This window comes from Eretmochelys imbricata, chromosome 1 (genome assembly GCF_965152235.1).
Source record: "Eretmochelys imbricata isolate rEreImb1 chromosome 1, rEreImb1.hap1, whole genome shotgun sequence".
In the NCBI taxonomy this organism is placed as follows: Eukaryota; Metazoa; Chordata; order Testudines; family Cheloniidae; genus Eretmochelys; species Eretmochelys imbricata.
Window position 1 is genome coordinate 221,544,962 of NC_135572.1, and position 17,845 is coordinate 221,562,806.

General features: G+C 49.4%; 1 pseudogene; it reads left to right on the top strand.

Moving 5' to 3' along the window:
• The first annotated feature begins 499 nt into the window (after positions 1-499).
• Positions 500-17,845, top strand: part of LOC144268809 (antigen WC1.1-like) — a 36,047-nt pseudogene continuing 18,701 nt past the window's right edge.

A 17,845-nucleotide genomic window follows, 5' to 3' on the forward strand; every position in this document is an offset into this window, starting at 1 on the left:
TGTCCTACACTGGGAATTGGTCTTGTAATGATCACCTTTGCCACAAGAGATTTCTTTCCTAGTTTATAAAATAACCTGCCTCAAATGTCTCCCAGTTCATGTTTAATATGATATAGAATCTATCAGGGCGAGAAACAGCACGGCTACAGTTTGTACAGAATTTTTCCTTCCGGCTCCAGAGATTGGGGGTTACCCAATGATCTGAGGCTGTGGTAAACCTGACATCAGGCGGGGGCTCATCACTCATATATGGTGAAGTTTGTTGCTTTCGAGTTTTATTGGATGTTTTAGCTGCATAAAGTCACAGATAAAACCACTGATAATAACTAAAAAGGCAGATGGGTTTGCTATTGGTCCCTTCCTGCAGCTGATGCCAGCCTCTGAATCTATATATTTCCCTTCCACTGCTTTGTTGTCACTTGTCAGACACAGAGGAGCCCTGGCCGGTGTTTAGGGGCAGCCAGTGCAGTGAGTGGGGGGACAGCAAGTTAGGTTGGCAATGAAGGGACATCTCTCCATTCCGGTGCTGTGGCTTTTTCTCCTCACAATTCAGGACATTGCAGGTAAGTCTCCTCTGTGCTTCACCAGGGGAGCTGGGTCAACTGGAACGAGGGTGGTAACTTTTAGAGTCAGCTTTTTACCATCAGTACCTGGCTTGGACGTTGTGACTTTTCCTTTCGGGATTAGACCTTCCCACTCTAATCAAGGCGTTTGTAACCTTGAGATTAGACTATTCAAATGACCCTAATGTGGAGCTGTACCTTAAAACCATTCAGAGAACGAAGCTGGTGCAAATAGCAGCGACTCACTGATCAGCACATCTCACTGGGAGCATGTTACAGCCCTGCTGGAGGGTCTGCACTAGCTGCCCATCTCTGGGTGGAGGTTAAGGTGTTGGTGATGATTTATAAAGTCCTGAATGGTCTGGGACCAGCCTCCCTGAGAGATCTCCTCTTTTCCCGTGATGTACTGCCACAGCTCTGGTTAGCAGGGGCACCTGAACTGGTTCCCCCTTTTTATAAAGGAGAGGGGTGGCTGGCAGGGTGCTGTCTGTGAGGCCTCCAGGACTCTGAAACTTCTTGTCCCCTTTGGGCCAAAATAGCCCAAATCTGGTGACCTTCTGGGCACACTGCAACAGACACTTGTCTGGGGGTGTGGGTGGGAAGGACCCAGGTTGTGCATCACATAATGAGAAAAGGGTGGGAAAGAGTTTCTGTGGGTGTCTGGCTGGCTGAGTTCCTGTTGAAATGGTCACTTCATGCTGCAGGGATTTGAGTGTTATCCATGCTGTCCGGATGCCTAGAGCCTTGGCTTGGCATCGCTTTAGTAATTTCAATCCCAATAAATACATCAATAACTTGGTTTCAGAGTAACAGCTGTGTTAGTCTGTATTCGCAAAAAGAAAAGGAGTACTTGTGGCACCTTAGAGACTAACCAATTTATCTGAACATAAGCTTTCGTGAGCTACAGCTCACTTCATTGAATGCATACTGTGGAAACTGCAGAAGACATTATATACACAGAGACCATCAAACAATACCTCCTCCCACCCCTCTCTCCTGCTGGTAATAGCTTATCCAAAGTGACCACTCTCCCTACAATGTGCATGATAATCAAGGTGGGCCATTTCCAGCACAAATCCAGGTTTTCTCACCCCCCACACACACACAAACTCACTCTCCTGCTGGTAATAGCTCATCCAAACTGACCACTCTCCTTGCAATGTGTATGATAATCAAGGTGGGCCATTTCCAGCATAAATCCAAGTTTAGCCAGAACGTCTGGGGGGGGGGGGGGTAGGAAAAAACAAGGGGAAATAGGCTACCTTGCATAATGACTTAGCCACTCCCAGTCTCTATTTAAGCCTAAATTAATAGTATCCAATTTGCAAATGAATTCCAATTCAGCAGTTTCTCGCTGGAGTCTGGATTTTAAGTTTTTTTGTTGTAAGATAGCCACCTTCATGTCTGTAATTGAGTGACCAGAGAGATTGAAGTGTTCTCCGACTGGTTTATGAATGTTATAATTCTTGACATCTGATCTGTGTCCATTTATTCTTTTACGTAGAGACTGTCCAGTTTTACCAATGTACACGGCAGAGGGGCATTGCTGGCATATGATGGCATATATCACATTGGCGGATGTGCAGGTGAACGAGCCTCTGATAGTGTGGCTGATGTTATTAGGCCCTGTGATGGTGTCCCCTGAATAGATGTGTGGGCACAGTTGGCGACGGGCTTTGTTGCAAGGATAGGTTCCTGGGTTAGTGGTTCTGTTGTGTGGTACGTGGTTGTTGGTGAGTATTTGCTTCAGGTTGGGGGGCTGTCTGTAGGCAAGAACTGGCCTGTCTCCCAAGATTTGTGAGAGTGTTGGGTCATCCTTCAGGGTAGGTTGTAGATCCTTAATAATACGATGGAGGGGTTTTAGTTGGGGGCTGAAGGTGACGGCTAGTGGCGTTCTGTTATTTTCTTTGTTAGGCCTGTCCTGTAGTAGGTGACTTCTGGGAACTCTTCCGGCTCTATCAATCTGTTTCTTCACTTCCGCAGGTGGGTATTGTAGTTGTAAGAATGCTTGATAGAGATCTTGTAGGTGTTTGTCTCTGTCTGAGGGGTTGGAGCAAATGCGGTTGTATCGCAGAGCTTGGCTGTAGATGATGGATTGTGTGGTGTGGTCAGGGTGAAAGCTGGAGGCATGTAGGTAGGAATAGCTGTCAGTAGGTTTCCGGTATAGGGTGGTGTTTACGTGACCATTGTTTATTAGCACTGTAGTGTCCAGGAAGTGGATCTCTTGTGTGGACTGGACCAGGCTGAGGTTGATGGTGGGATGGAAATTGTTGAAATCATGGTGGAATTCCTCAAGGGCTTCTTTTCCATGGGTCCAGATGATGAAGATGTCATCAATATAGCACAAGTAGAGTAGGGGCGTTAGGGGACGAGAGCTGAGGAAGCGTTGTTCTAAATCAGCCATAAAAATGTTGGCATACTGTAGGGCCATGAGGGTACCCATAGCAGTGCCGCTGATCTGAAGGTATACATTGTCCCCAAATGTAAAATAGTTATGGGTAAGGACAAAGTCACAAAGTTCAGCCACCAGATTAGCCGTGACATTATCAGGATAGTGTTCTTGATGGCTTGTAGTCCATCTTTGTGTGGAATGTTGGTGTAGAGGGCTTCTACATCCATAGTGGCCAGGATGGTGTTATCAGGAAGATCACCGATGGATTGTAGTTTCCTCAGGAAGTCAGTGGTGTCTCGAAGGTAGCTGGGAGTGCTGGTAGCGTAGGGCCTGAGGAGGGAGTCTACATAGCCAGACAATCCTGCTGTCAGGGTGCCAATGCCTGAGATGATGGGGCGCCCAGGATTTCCAGGTTTATGGATCTTGGGTAGTAGATAGAATATCCCAGGTCGGGGTTCCAGGGGTGTGTCTGTGCGGATTTGATCTTGTGCTTTTTCAGGAAGTTTCTTGAGCAAATGCTGTAGTTGCTTTTGGTAACTCTCAGTGGGATCATAGGGTAATGGCTTGTAGAAAGTGGTGTTGAAGAGCTGCCGAGCAGCCTCTTGTTCATATTCCGACCTAGTCATGATGACAACAGCACCTCCTTTGTCAGCGTTTTTGATTATGATGTCAGAGTTGTTTCTGAGGCTGTGGATGGCATTGTGTTCTGCACGGCTGAGGTTATGGGGCAAGTGATCCTGCTTTTCCACAATTTCAACCCGGCTATGAGTACCCGCATGGCCCCACAGTATGCCAACATTTTTATGGCTGATCCCTAAGCTCTGAGTAGAAACCAGGTCAATCTTTGCCAGAAGATCGTGTTTCACAATTATTGACCTCTTTACATTGTGCGGAAAAACAAATTTGTAAAATTCAGTGGGGTTCAGGCCAACAAATGAGAATATATCAGGGATGGGCCACAGCTGCAGGTCTCACTCCCAGACCCAGATAGCTCAGACATAGGTGAGAGGTTTTTCGCAGGAGTCGGTGGGTGGGTGAGATTCTGTGGCCTGCGTTGTGCAGGAGGTCAGAATAGATGATCATAATGGTCCCTTCTGACCTTAGTATCTATGAATCTATGAATCTGAACTTCCCCAACGTTCAGAGTGCTGGGTGGGGTCATTATTCCAAGTTGGGTCACAGAAGTGGAGCCAGCATATGAGAGGTGCAGTATGTAAATGTGACTGTTATCCTAAAAGGTGCTGATGGCTGCCGTTGGGGAGTCTTCGATCCTAAGACAATCACAGACCTCACAAAAGCCAATGGCAGGGCGAGAACTCTCTTTTAGGCTCAACAGATGGAGCAATCAAGATCCTTTACATAGTGAAAACAGCTGCAGACAGTGGGGGCTACTGCCAAAGGCACTGGCCACATGGGCAGGGCAGAGCTAAGCCAGGGGTTTCCATCGTTGCCAATGCAGGTGCTAGGATACTGGTGTCAGACTGTGTCTGTTGGGAGGAGAAGCCAGTAGAAGGAGTTGTGACGGGGAACTTGGAAGCAGAAAAGAAACAAAGTCAGTTGGAGCTCACTGGAGGGGCAGGCTGGAGGATTTCTGAGCAAGGAAACTGCCGGCTGTTCTTAGTTTCTACTGGGCGCAGGGAAACAGAACTGTGTGTGCACTTAGCTAGAGCAGTGTTGCAGCCTTGGGTCCTGCCACAAGTGAACATCATGGAGTTAACCCCATTGAAAAAAAGCCCCTATTTTTCTCCGTCCAGACCAGGCCCCATGGGTTGCCTGTGGGACTGAACTGAAGTGAGCCGTACCTGAATAAACGCCCCTGTGGTTTGCAGCAAAGTGAGTGTTTTGTATTTCCTTGGCATTAAAGGAGCAGGATGGTCTGGCCATGTACTGGTGTGAACTGCACTGTTCTCTGAGCTCCATGGAGGATCCATAAACATGGTATCCCTGGCTCAGCCATCCACTGCCATAGCCAGCCTGTTCCAGGGGTCACAGTGGAACTCTGCATGTAGCATGCTCCGTAACAATGCCCATACTTGCTCCCAGTCTCAGGGAGAGTCCTGGATCTTCACACTCTGACCTGTGGACCAGTTCTCCCAGCCAATATCCCAGGATTGTGTGGCAGACAGTGGCTCCTCCTCTCATTCCCTGTTAACTGCCTCCCTCCCAGCAGCCAGCTTTGTCTCTCCACAACCCCCAGAAATGCAAACAGCTGCAGAGACAACTGGGGGCAGGGGTGGAGCTCAGAGCTACTGGGAGAAAAGCCAGTGTCAGGGAGTGGGGGCAGAGTCTGCTTCTCATGTGGGGAAGGAGCAGTCTGTACATGCAGGGTGGAGAGGCCAGGTAGAAAGGGGAGAAGAGAAGGGGGAAGAGCCCAGGGGAGGCGGGTGGGAAGAGACCAGTGGAAGAGGGAAATGTGTGGGGAGGTGGGGAAAGGAAAGTCCTGTGGGGAGCACAAGGCTCTAATGACAAGCTCCACAGAGCAAAAATTATGAGGTTATAAAAACCATCTGGTCATGATAGTCTGTCTTTGGACTGTAGAACCCCCATCTATTCTTCTGCCATCGTAGGGCTGAGAATCGCAGGCTGAAAAGTCACCATTTAATGCACCCAAACTGCACAACTCCCCCTGGCTGCTCAGCTGGAGACTGCGCTTACCCTCTCCTCACCCCTGAGACAGGGAACTGCTGTCCATTGCCCAGCACTGCCTTCGCTCTCCCTCCTGGTTCAGTTCCTCTGACAGAGAAAGGGCTGGCTGGGAAATAGCTGGACAGCCACTGAGCTAATTCATGCAGCGTAGTTCACACTCAGACAGAACTTTTGTTACTGTTCAGGAGTGAGTTACAGATATTGGAGACCTTCACACTGACATCAACCATTCACATCCGCTGTAATGTTACCGTAACAGGGCAGGGTTGATTTAGCCATTTGCAAACAGCAACACTTCCCAGGCTTCCCCTCCCCTCCCCCCACCCCACAACTTCTCTGCCTGAGGCGGGAAAACACTGCCCCCATTCTAGAGCCCCCTCCCCTTCTCTCCTTTGCTCCTGCCCTCTCCCACTCCTGACCACATCCCCTGCCTACTCCAGACTCCATTCCCCTCCCCAATACTCCCTCCTGTCCCCCTGCTCCAGAACCACTCCCCTCCCCTCCCTCCTGTCTACCAGCACCAGACCCACCACACTCCATCCCGATTCCTCCATCCTCCCCAATTCTCCCTCATTTCCCCCTGCTCCAGGCTACCTCCCCTCCCTCCCATCCTCTGCTCCACACCCCTCCCCTCCTCACCCTCTTGCTGCCCCGCTTCAGAGCCCCTCCCTCCTCCCCTACACATGATCATCCTTCCCCACCCCTACCTCCTTCTTCCCCCCTTTTTAGAACCCCCCTCTTCTCTCCATGCCTCCTTCTGTCCCCTCTCTGCTCTCTCCCACTCCCCCTCTCTCCCTCCTACCTGATTCCTCACCCCCTCCTCACTTCTCACTCTTGTCCCCCACTCCAGACCCTTCCTCTCTCCTCCTCTCCATGCAGATCTGCTTCTCTAAACCCCCTTCTCCTCTCTCCTGCCCCTTGCTCAATAACCACTCCAGCCCTATGCTCCCTGCTCCCCCATCCAGACCACCCTGTGCTCCATCTCCACTGCTCCCTCCTGCCCCAATTTCAGATCCCTGTCCCCTCACCTCCCTTCCGACTTTCCCTCCTACCTCCCTGTTACCCCACTGCAGACCATCTCCCCACTATCTTGCTGGCTTCAGCCCCAGTGACAGGAGATGGCGCCTTCCATCATGTTCTCACAAGACAGGTAACAACTCCCCAAACCACCAGAGTGGGGATAAAATGGGGAGAACTGCAGCAGTGACAACCCCGAGTGCGAGGCCCTGAGACATGAGAAGGTGGCGCCATGAGGCAGCTCTGGGCATGTCCCATTCTCCTGGTTCTGAGTGCGGATCCCCTGCTGGTGGGCGTCGACTCTGCTGTGATAATGCTGAGGAGAGGGCTCCCTGCTGCTCTGACCCTGCTCTGTGTCTCTCTTTGTAGGTGCTGATGAGCTGAGGCTGGCGGATGGAGGCAGCCCCTGTGCCGGGAGAGTGGAGGTTAAACACCAGGAGCAGTGGGGGACGGTGTGTAGTGATCGCTGGGATGTGAGAGATGCTGCGGTTGTCTGTAAGCAGTTGGAATGTGGAGCTGCTGTCAGTGCCCCTGGCGGGGCTCATTTTGGAGCAGGAAATGGACCAATTTGGCTTGATGACGTTACCTGTCGTGGTACCGAGTCTGCTCTCTGGCAGTGCAGGAAAAGGGGATGGGGTGTGCATAACTGCGGTCATGGAAAGGATGCAGGAGTGACCTGTTCAGGTAAGAATCAGCCACCTCTGTCCTGAAAGACAAATCCCCTGAGACAAAGGGGCTTGAACCCATAGGGCATCGTGTGCCTGTGACCCTAACGAGAAATGAACAAAAAGCAGAGCAAGTCCTGTAATTATTGTCATTACTGAACTGTAATTATTACTGTTCATGTCTCTGGCCATTGAGGAGCCCCCTGTGTGACTGTGAAGCATTTTCATTATCTCATTTCCAGTTGCTTCAGTGCCACATTGTTCCTTTCCCTTTCCCTCTGAATGGGTCTAAAAATGCAGATAGGAGAGAAAATGGAAAAGGAAAATGTCACGTAGGCTCCTAAGTCACTGAGGCACTTTTGAAAATGTTACACTCATGCTAAAATGCAGACCCAGACACCCAACTGCAGAGGTACAGAGGCTGGGGCATGTATGTAGCCCCTTTGCCACCCTCATAGGGTGACCAAGGAATGGGCAGATTCTCCCAGCTTGGCCAGAATTAGATTTTGCTGAAAGCACTCCCCCCTCTGCTCTGTGACTTCTCACATTTTGGACCAACCAGTAACAGAAAATTTCACACTCTCTGATACCCTGTAGATCTAGAGTAGAATAGAGAGCTCAGCCAAAATATGCCTCAACCCTACACAGCACAGGAATATGATATTATGGAGGCATTTGTTGTAACTGAATCGTTAACATTACAGCTACAGACCCATTATAAGTTTTATTTTTAAGTTCTCTCTTCTGAACATTTAGTAGGAATAATATCTTCCCCTGAAATAGCACAAGGAAGAGTAGAATCTTTTCCTATAGTTCCAAAAGTTTTAGCAGCTCCCCCAGCAATGGGAGCTCAGGGCAGGGTTTAATCTCAACCCGTTCCTGGAGTTTGAGTGTTTCAGTGACACACCTCAATATTCTCTTCACATGGTTAGCGGGTGGGGGTGGGGGTGTGTGTATGTGTCACCCTTCTGCCAGGTGAAGCCAGCAGCAACCAGAGCTTGTTCAATACCCAGGGGTTCCTTTTCAACAATATGGCACAGAACCAGTTTGAGCCCCCACCCAGTAATCTGGAAAATTACATGCCACCCCTGGGTGCCTTAGAGAGGCAATACTTCCCCACTCACAAGCAGACTCTGCGTGTAGAAAAGAAAACTTTTAATGAAAGGAGGAAAATCAGCTGACCTTCATTAGGGAAAATGCTGCAAGCAGAATTCATAAACACAAAACTGTGAGTAGAACACCCACCCTAGCATGCATAGAGCAGTGCCTTCCACCTCATGTTCTTGAGTTCTACAATCAAAAATTCGGTTTCTGTGCCCCTTAGGGGAAAAAAAAACACACCTTCTAGTTAACCCACCCCTCTCTTCTACTTACAGAGGTCTAGCATTCAAGTCCCTGACTTAACAAGTTCCTTTCAGCTGAGGGTGACCCCCTCATTTGGGACAGATTAAGCACAGTTCTGCTCCCCTTTACTCATACAGTAAAGACAACAACATGGATAACAACATTTCACTACCCCTGCATTCAGTACTAAGGTGATTTGTAACCCAACACTCGCCAAGTTGATCACGTTGAGCAACACGGCTCTATCTGCCGATATCTCGGCAGAGGAGGTGTGTTCATGTAAATACAGTTTGCTCCCAAAGTCTCTCCTCCTCCCAGCAGCTGTCAGGGGAGAACTCATTCAGACCCTGCTTACAGCTGCCATTTCCTAGTATTTTTAAACAAAAAAAAGAGGGGTTGGGCAGGAACTTTACAAAAATGAACTTCATTGTCAAGATAAGTGATCCCATCATGTGCGGAACATTGCATTTTGGTTCTGTCACCTCCTGCGATAATGGACTTCCCCCCGAAGCAGATCAGATTAGATCAAGCAGGTTGTCATAAATATAAAGGGAAGGGTAAACCCCTTTAAAATCCCTCCTGGCCAGAGGAAAAATCCTCTCATCTGTAAAGGGTTAAGAAGCTAAAGGTAACCTCGCTGGCACCTGACCAAAATGACCAATGAGGAGACAAGATACTTTCAAAAGCTGGGAGGAGGGAGTAAAACAAAGGATCTGGGTCTCTCTGTGTGATGCTTTTGCCGGAGACAGAACAGGAATGGAGTCTTAGAATTTAGTAAGTAATCTAGCTAGATATGTGTTAGATTGTGATTTCTTTAAATGGCTGAGAAATTGAGTTGTGCTGAATAGAATGTCTATTCCTGTCTGTGTGTCTTTTTGTAACTTAAGGTTTTGCTTAGAGGTATTCTCTATATTTTGAATCTAATTACCCTATAAGGTATTTACTGCCCTGATTTTACAGAGGTCATTCTTTTTACTGTTTCTTCGATTAAAATGTTTCTTTTCAAGAACTGAATGTTTTTTTTCATTGTTATAAGATCCAAGGGTTTGGGTCTGTGGTCACCTATGTAAACTGGTGAGGATTTTTACCAAACCTTCCCCAGGAAGTGGGGTGCAAGGGTTGGGAGGATTTTGGGGGTGGGGGGAAGATATTTCTAAACAATGCTTTCCTAATAAATAAACCCAGATAAAGTTTGGTGGTGGCAGTGGAAGTCCAAGGGCAAAGGGTAAAATAGTTTGTACCTTGGGGAAGTTTTAACCTAAGCTGGTAAAAGTAAGCTTAGGAGGTTTTCATGCAGGTCCCCACATCTGTACCCTAGACTTTCAGAGTGGAGAAGGAACCTTGACAGCTGCCTACCTAGTAAGTACCCAGTAGAGAGTTCCTCTTCTCTGAACCTCAACAGAAGGAGGGAACTGCACATGAACAAAGGGGTATCAGAGCAAAAGTCCTGTCTGTTTCTGTAAAACTGCACCTGCATCTCAGCTGGAGCTGCATGTTTGAGGTGGGAATAAAGTTCAGGTTTGTAACAGGGCCCTTGAAGGGCTGGGCTGCCTAGTGGTTGGTGCTCCTGATCTCCAGCTCTTTGTTTAGAAGATCAATTTCCCTCAATCTTTTAGGCAGTGGGGTAGGGAAACCCAGGCCTTCCTTCTCTACCAAGTCCCAGCCCAGGGTCTTGCATGCATCAACCCCTGAATAGGGGAGGTCTCCCAGCAGGGAGTCTAAATTCTCTGCTCTGGGCTACTTCCTACCACTGTCCTTTTTGTTTGGAACCTGCCCCCCGAGTCCCATTTGCTGGGTGGCTTGCATCCCATAGCGCCCTCTTGTGGATCTTGGGTGGCATCATGCTGTAGCCTGAGGCTCCTTCAGATGGGGAAGCTGTAAGTTTGGTGAGACTGAACCCCACCATGTCTCTGAGCTTCAGGGACCCAGTTACCTCAGTGTCTGGAGGCTCCTAGGTCTCCTCCACAGTCCCGCTTGGCTGGGGAGACTGTGATTACTCCCTGGTGGCTGCCCCAGCTGGCAGGCTAGTGACCCTTCCCCTCAGGCAGGGAGGCGGATAGTTCCTGCCTCTGCCTCTTCACCAGTCAGCCCTCAACTGAGCCAGGCTCTCTCTCTTTTTCTACCCCCCAGCCCTGGCATTGGCTGCAGGTATAGCGGGGTGGGGCTAGCTGGGCCCAAAGGCTCCCTTTAACCCCTGCCGTGCTAGCAGGGTAGTTCCACAGGGGCTTATATAGTCTTTCTCTTGTGGTTGGAACCCCCTTGTGCTCCTGTGTAAACTCCCCTCCACAAGATGGAGTTTGCAGTCACCTGGGCAAGTCACATCTGTGAATGATTCAGCTTTTTGCAGGCCGACGCCATTGTTTACATGTTAGTTTGAATGTTCCCAGGAAAGCTCAGATTTGGATTGGTGTCTCCCAAAGTCCATTGTCAGTTAAGTGTTTCTTGATTGGGCACTTACTGAGAATAGTCCTTTCTCCAGAAGCCGACCAAATGCTTCACTGAGGCTACTGAGAATCAAATAAGTACATAGCCAATATTCATAACTTCAAATACAAAAATGATACATACAGGCAGCATAATCATAACCAGCAAACTACAACCTTCCCTTAGACAGTGATCTAAACAGTCACAGTTCGTGGCAATAACATCACAACTGTAATGTGAGTTTGCTTTGTGCAGACTGAGTAGAAACAGACTAAAGGACTCAAGATTGGGCCAATTAAGGATTATTCCAGAAATAACCAGTCAGCCCTCTACAAACTGCCCTGTGCACTAGATATCACTGAGAACAAATACCTACGGGAGCTGTGATGGTTCTGCACCAAGCGATTTTTGAGAGATGCTGACCTGACAGAATACTAGAAAACTTTCCCAAAACTGACAGTCGTCTTCTGATATGCAGTGTTGCTGTAGCCGTGTTAGGCCCAGGATATTAGAGAGACAAGGTGGGTGAGGTAATATCTTTTATTGGACCCATTTCTGTTGGAGAGAGACAAACGTTTGATCTGACAGAGAAGAGCTGTGTGTAAGCTCAGAAGCTTGTCTCTTTCACCAACAGGAGTGGGTCCAATAAAAGATATTACCTCAGCCATTTTGTCTCTCTCAACCCCTTCTCGTCCAGTTTCAGTTTTCATTTCTGGTTGGATTAATACGAAACTTTGCCAAAACACTCTCCTCTGCCAAGGTCCTTGCCTCAGTCAGTACACAGGCTGGACGGTGACAAGGCAATGAATAAGGGTTGCACAATGAAAGAGGCTGTTGTCTGTAGGCCCACAGCCTCATTGGTTGCAGCAGCAGCATCGTCATGATTGGCGAGCCCTCCATTTGAGGATGATCTCTACCACAGATTTACATCTGGGTCCTGAGACGACTCAGGAGTCCGATCCTGAAACCATAGATCTGCCCACAGTAGGTACAGATGTTTCCTGACGGGTCAGCTGCCTGCTGGGAGAAAGTTCTTCTTTCCTTCCTTCCCTCTCTCTTTTCAACTTCGAGGGCAAGGCACTTCTCCTCAAAGCGGGCCACTGCCTGTTGGAGGATGTGGCATCACTGAGATTAGTTGGTTGATTGCTCCTCTCAGCTTGTCATGCGTTTTTTGAGATACGCTTTCAGTGTGTCTTTGTAGGGTTTCCTCTGACTACCATGGGATCTCTGACCATGGGTGAGCTGGGAGTAGAGGGCTTGTTTCGGGAGGAGAGAGTCTGGCATCCGCACACAATGTCCAGCCCAGCAGAGTTGGTGAGTGAGGATCATTGCTTCAATGCTAGTGATATTAGCTTCAATGAGGATGCTGGTGTTAGTGCAGTCATCTTCCCACTTTATGCAAAGGATCTTCCAGAGGCATCGTGGGTGGTACCTCTCCAGACTCTTGTGGTGCTGTCTATAGGTCACCCAGGTTTTGCGTCTATACAGGAGTGTAGGAATAAAAATTGTCTCATAGACCTGGATCTTGGTTTCCTCCCGTAGGTCATGGTCTGTGAAAATGCTCCAGAGCAGTTTCCCAAAGGAAGCACTTGCACACTGGATCCTGTGCTGGATCTCACTGTCAATTTTTGCATTTTGAGAAAGTTGGCTACCGAGGTAACAGAAGTCCGCAACTCTCTCCAAAGTCTGTCCCTCGATGGTGATTTGTGGTGGCTCATGTGCAAGGCCTGAAGCAGGCTAATGGAGCACTTTAGCTTTCTTGATATGGAGTGAGAGTCATAGGCTTTGGTAAGTGTGTGCAAAAGAATCCAGAAATGTTAAAGATTAACAAACAGCCCATCCATTCTATATTGAATGGCAACTCCAGTGGGGAGGCCGGGTTTATCAAGGACCAAAATGACTGCTAAATATATGGAGAACAGGGTTGGTGCAATAACACATCCTTGCTTAACCCCAGTTTTGACGATGAAAGGATCCATCTCCAGGCCATTACAGAGAATGGTGGCTGTCATCTCACCATGAAGAAGCCTTGGGCCCTTTACTGGAATTTGGAGGGCAGCCAAATCTGGCCAGCACCTTCCCACAGGGCTCCGCGATTGACAGAATTGAAGGCCTTTGTCAAATCGATGAGAGCCATGTATAGGTCCTGATTTTGCTCCCGAGACTTTTCCTGGATTTGGTGGGCAAGGAAGATGATATTGACTGTCCAGCAGGATGGTCTGAAACTACACTGAGATTCCAGCAATATTTCCTCATCAAGGGGAAGTAATCGGTTTAAGAGGCTTTGGGCAAGAATTTTCCCTGCTGCAGCTGGCAAGTCAATGCCACAATAATTTCCACACTCCAACTTATCTCCTTTCTTAAAGATTGTAACAATGCTGACATTTCTCAGGTCTTCCGGAATCTTCTCATTTTTCCAAATTTGAAGAAAAATGAATCTCCCGACAGCATAGCTCTGAGGATCATTGGAGCACATAAGCCCCTTCACCGCAAGAAGGTGACGGTCCCTGAAGACGGGCTGCAGCAGTGGCAAGATATGTCACCAATAAAATTATGCTGAAATTGTGCTCCTGGCTGCTGTGGGCCAGATGGCACCAGGCACCAGAATGGAGATGAGGGAGACTGTATCCACCTATTGGGCCCAGGCAGTGTGGGGAGGAAGCTACCCGAATTGAATGCAGACCGGGGTGGCAGGGGAAAGTAGATGAGGATAAGGATGCAGGGGGAATATTCTGAGTCCGGAGGCTGGTGGATGGAGAGAAAGTGGGACTGGGAGAGAAAGCGGGAGATGGGGACTGGCTGGCAAGGAGCCTGAGACTGGGAGGAGGGGGCAAGAGACTAGGACTGGCTAGGCAGGGCAATTAGGACAGGGATTGGGTGGGGAGAGACTGTGACATGCTGAGCAAGGAGCTGGGGAGCTGGGGGAGACTGGGACTGACTGGGGGAGGAGTCTGGGCCTGGGAACCAATGAGGAGGAACTGGAGGTGGGTGAGGAAACAGACCAGATGAGGAACCAGGGTGTCGGGGGAGTCTAAGACTAACTGGGTGACAAGACTGGAATAAGCAGCCAGGGTGGGGTGGAGGAGACTGAGAGTAGGTCTACATGAACATTTAGTGCGTGGCAAGCCGGGGTGTAAATCTACCCCGCACTGTCCTGTCATGCACCGAGTGTCCATGTGGACGGTATAGCTGAGCACTGGGGCCTTGTCTACACTACTGCTTAAGTTGATGTAAGTTACATCGCTCAGGGGTGTGAAAACAACACCCCCTACCCCAAGCAATGTAACTTACATCAACTTAAAGCAGTGTCTGCATTGCACTATGTCAGCGGGAGACGCTCTCCCGCCAGCAGAGCTTCTGCCTCTCGATGAGGTGGACTAATTATGGAGACAGAAGAGCACTCGCCCATCGACCTAATGCATCTTCACCAGACACGTTAAATCGTCTCCGCTGCACGGATACAGTGGCACTGATTTAGTGTGGGAGCAAAGAGAAGCCCCAGCAGTTCCCTTGTGTGCTTTGATCTCTCCCGGTTCCAAGCACTAGGGAACTGTTAGTGCGCAGCAGCTGGCTCCGCATGGACACTGAGTGTGCAGAAGGCTAGTGCGGGGTAAATTTACACCCCAGTTTGACACAAGCTAAGTGTGTGTAGAGAGAAACCCTGAGACAGGAAGAGGCATCCAGGGAGGGGAACTGGGGCTTGGGGCAGACAGGACAACCCAAGGCAGGGATAAGTGTGAGAAACAGATCAGCTGAGGACCCCAGAGGGACAGCACAGAGAACAGGGGGGAAAATGGCAGAGGAAGCCAGAGGTGAAGTCTAGGACTGGCTTGTCCAGGAGACTGGGCCTGGGGATGAGAAGCTTGAGGAGTGGAGACTGGCACTGGGTAGACAAGAAGAATGGGACTGGGACACAGAGCAAGGGATGGAGAAGAGACAGGACCGATACAGGGACTGCTCAGAGGGGATGGGGCAGAAGGGGTTAGGCTTTGGGGAACAGAGGAAGACGTGTCTGTCACTACCAGAACACACACCTCTCCAGAGCCTGGAATGGAACCAGGATCCCTGAGTTTTGCCATTCCCCTGCTGTCAGCAAATATCTGTCAAACCCTCCAAAACATTTTTCTGATCCCACTCTAGTGCTGGTCCACAAAGAGGATGACAACCTACTACTACTGTCAGTTACGCCGTTAGCTCAAGTGGCAGTGGTTTCTGTGGTGGATCTAAAGGTTCCAACCCTGCTGATGACCCATGTGGTTGTCACAGGGTTGCCATCTTTCTCATGGCTGGTAACCGGATCCTTGAGGCTCTACTTCCTGCCCTGCCTCTTCCTCCCAAGGCAATGCCCTTCTCCACCTCTTCCCCCAAGGCCCCGCTCCTGCTCCACCTCTTTCCTCAAGGCCCCGCCCCTTCTCTGCCTCTTCCCCTCAAGGCTCTGCCCTCATCGCTCACTCCCCCTCTCCCCTCGTCACTCGCTGGATCGTCTCAAGCAGCCTGCCTGCAGGTACGAAGCCGCCCTGGCTGAGCAGGGGCTGGCACAGATTAATGACCCAGTTTCCCGCCCCACCCCCCCATGGAAACCAGATTTTTGGTTCAGGTGTCATTTAGGTCCCTTTTCGACTGGACTTTCCAGTAGAAAACCAGGCACCTGGCAACCCTAAATGACTCCCGGACACAGAAGCCAAAAAAACGACTGTCTGGGTAAAACTGAGACGGGTGGCATCCGGAGGGTGGCAACATGATTCCGCATCTTGGAACTTCTGTTTTTTCAGTTTGCTTTTTTAAAAACCTAGGAAATTAGGCACAAAACATTACTTTAAAGGAACATTAAGTTTGCAAAGTTGAGCTGTAAAAAATAACGAAATGGCAGAATTAAAGTTGTCTTTGTAACTTTATTGTGGCCCACTTGTACACCTGCATTAAGATACAGTCTTTAATTACAGGATAACAAGCTATTTTCTCCATGAGACCCCTGCCTTATTCAGTGCACAGGACAGACAGCATGGGCATAGTTTGGGAGGGTGCAGGGGGGCATTGGCAGAGGAAAGGCATGGGGGGGGCAGGCGGGGTCGGTGCAGGGAACAGGTGTGGGGGGGATGGAGCCACTTCTCCTGAGGCTGAGAGTAGCCGCTCCGGGTTATCGCTCTGCAGCTGTGCACGGCTGCCTGGGTCCTAGTGCCTGCCCGTTTCCGGTAAAGCGGTGAGTGCCTGCAGGGGGCAGAGGACACTGGGAAAGGGGGAGGGGCACGGGGCAGCGGGCAGGTGAAGGGGGTGGGATGGGAAGAGAAGGAGAGAGAGGAATGGGAGCGGGGAGCGGGAGCCCAGCATGTGGCGTCCCCTCGGCAGCAGCAGCCCCGGCAGGGAGGCCCCAGAGCAGCAACATCTCTGCAACAGCCGGTGCTGGAGTGGCCACAGCTCCCAAGCTCAGGTCGCTGCAGCAGACAGCAGCAGCTGGGGCTCACCCATTGAGCCATCCTGCCCCGCCCCCAGCCCTGGCAGCCCAGAGACCACTCCAGGCTGGGGTGGGGGGAGGGAGAGTCAGTCAGCCAAGATAACTGGCTTCAGCATGCACGTGTGTGTGTGTGTGTGTGTGTGTGTGTGTGTGTGTGTGAGCGCTCTCTGTCCCCCCCCGAATACAGCAGTCAAACTACGCCTGTGCTCGACAGGGCTCTGAATTAGGGTTGGTTGTGGCGTGAAGGAGGCTGGTCTGTGTAGGACCCTGCCTCACTGGTTGCAGAAACTGCAAAGTGTGCTGTGTGTGAGGCAGGGGACTGCAGAAAGAGAAAGGAGGGTCTCTTGTTAAGGCAGCTGAATCCTGCCCTGGGGAATGGGATTCTCTCCCTGCCTTTGCCACAGAGTTCCTATGTGATGCTTGACAAGACTCTGAAACCAAATATTTCACAGGTGGTCATTAATTGTGTGTTCCACATTTTATGGGTGGCCCCTTGTAACTGTGGGTGTCTGGTCTGCTGAGCATATGCTGCTGTAAACTGAAGTCAGTAGGTCAGGGGTGCGCAAACTACGGCCCATGCTTATGAGTGTGAATATGATGTAACTGGAATATGCTTTATGCAAAAGGTCTCATGTAAGGTATCAAAACAAAAGTTATAACCTACTGAATATATTCCTCCTATTTGTATGTATGTATCATTCTTGTATCTGAAGCTAGACATATGAAGTATGACTCTGAGGTCCGATTGTAATTATGCAAAGTGTGGGCCATTAATGGTGATTTAGAATCTTGATGGCTCCCATTGACTACGACAGTTGGTTGTAGATGGTTTATTTACCTGCAAGCCTTCCTGTGTACGTTTGGGCCAGCTTGTGGGTAATGAACAATGAGGTCTCACAGGACATCCATCTTAAATCCATCTTAAATCTGGTACTTTTCCATTTAGAAGGAGGGGTAGGGACAAAAGATTCCTACCTCATGCCAAAGCTATAGAAAAAAGGTGGAGCAGGACAGACGGGACTGTCAGTCATGAGAAAACCCCTGTTTTCCACCTCAGATGTCTGGTGGAACTAATAAGGACTGTACCAGGGGGTCAGGATTGAGCCCAGACTAGAAAGGAATCTAGTCTGTGAAAGAAGCTTATTGGAACATCTCTGAGGGTGAGATTTTACCTGTAATCAGTTTCTGAATGTATTAGGCTTAGACTTGCATGTTTTTTATTTATTTTGCTGGATGACTTACTTTGTTCTGTCTGTTCTTACTTGAAACCACTTAAATCCTACTTCTTATTCTTAATAAAATCATTTTTGTTTATTAATAAACCCAGAGTAAGTGATTAATA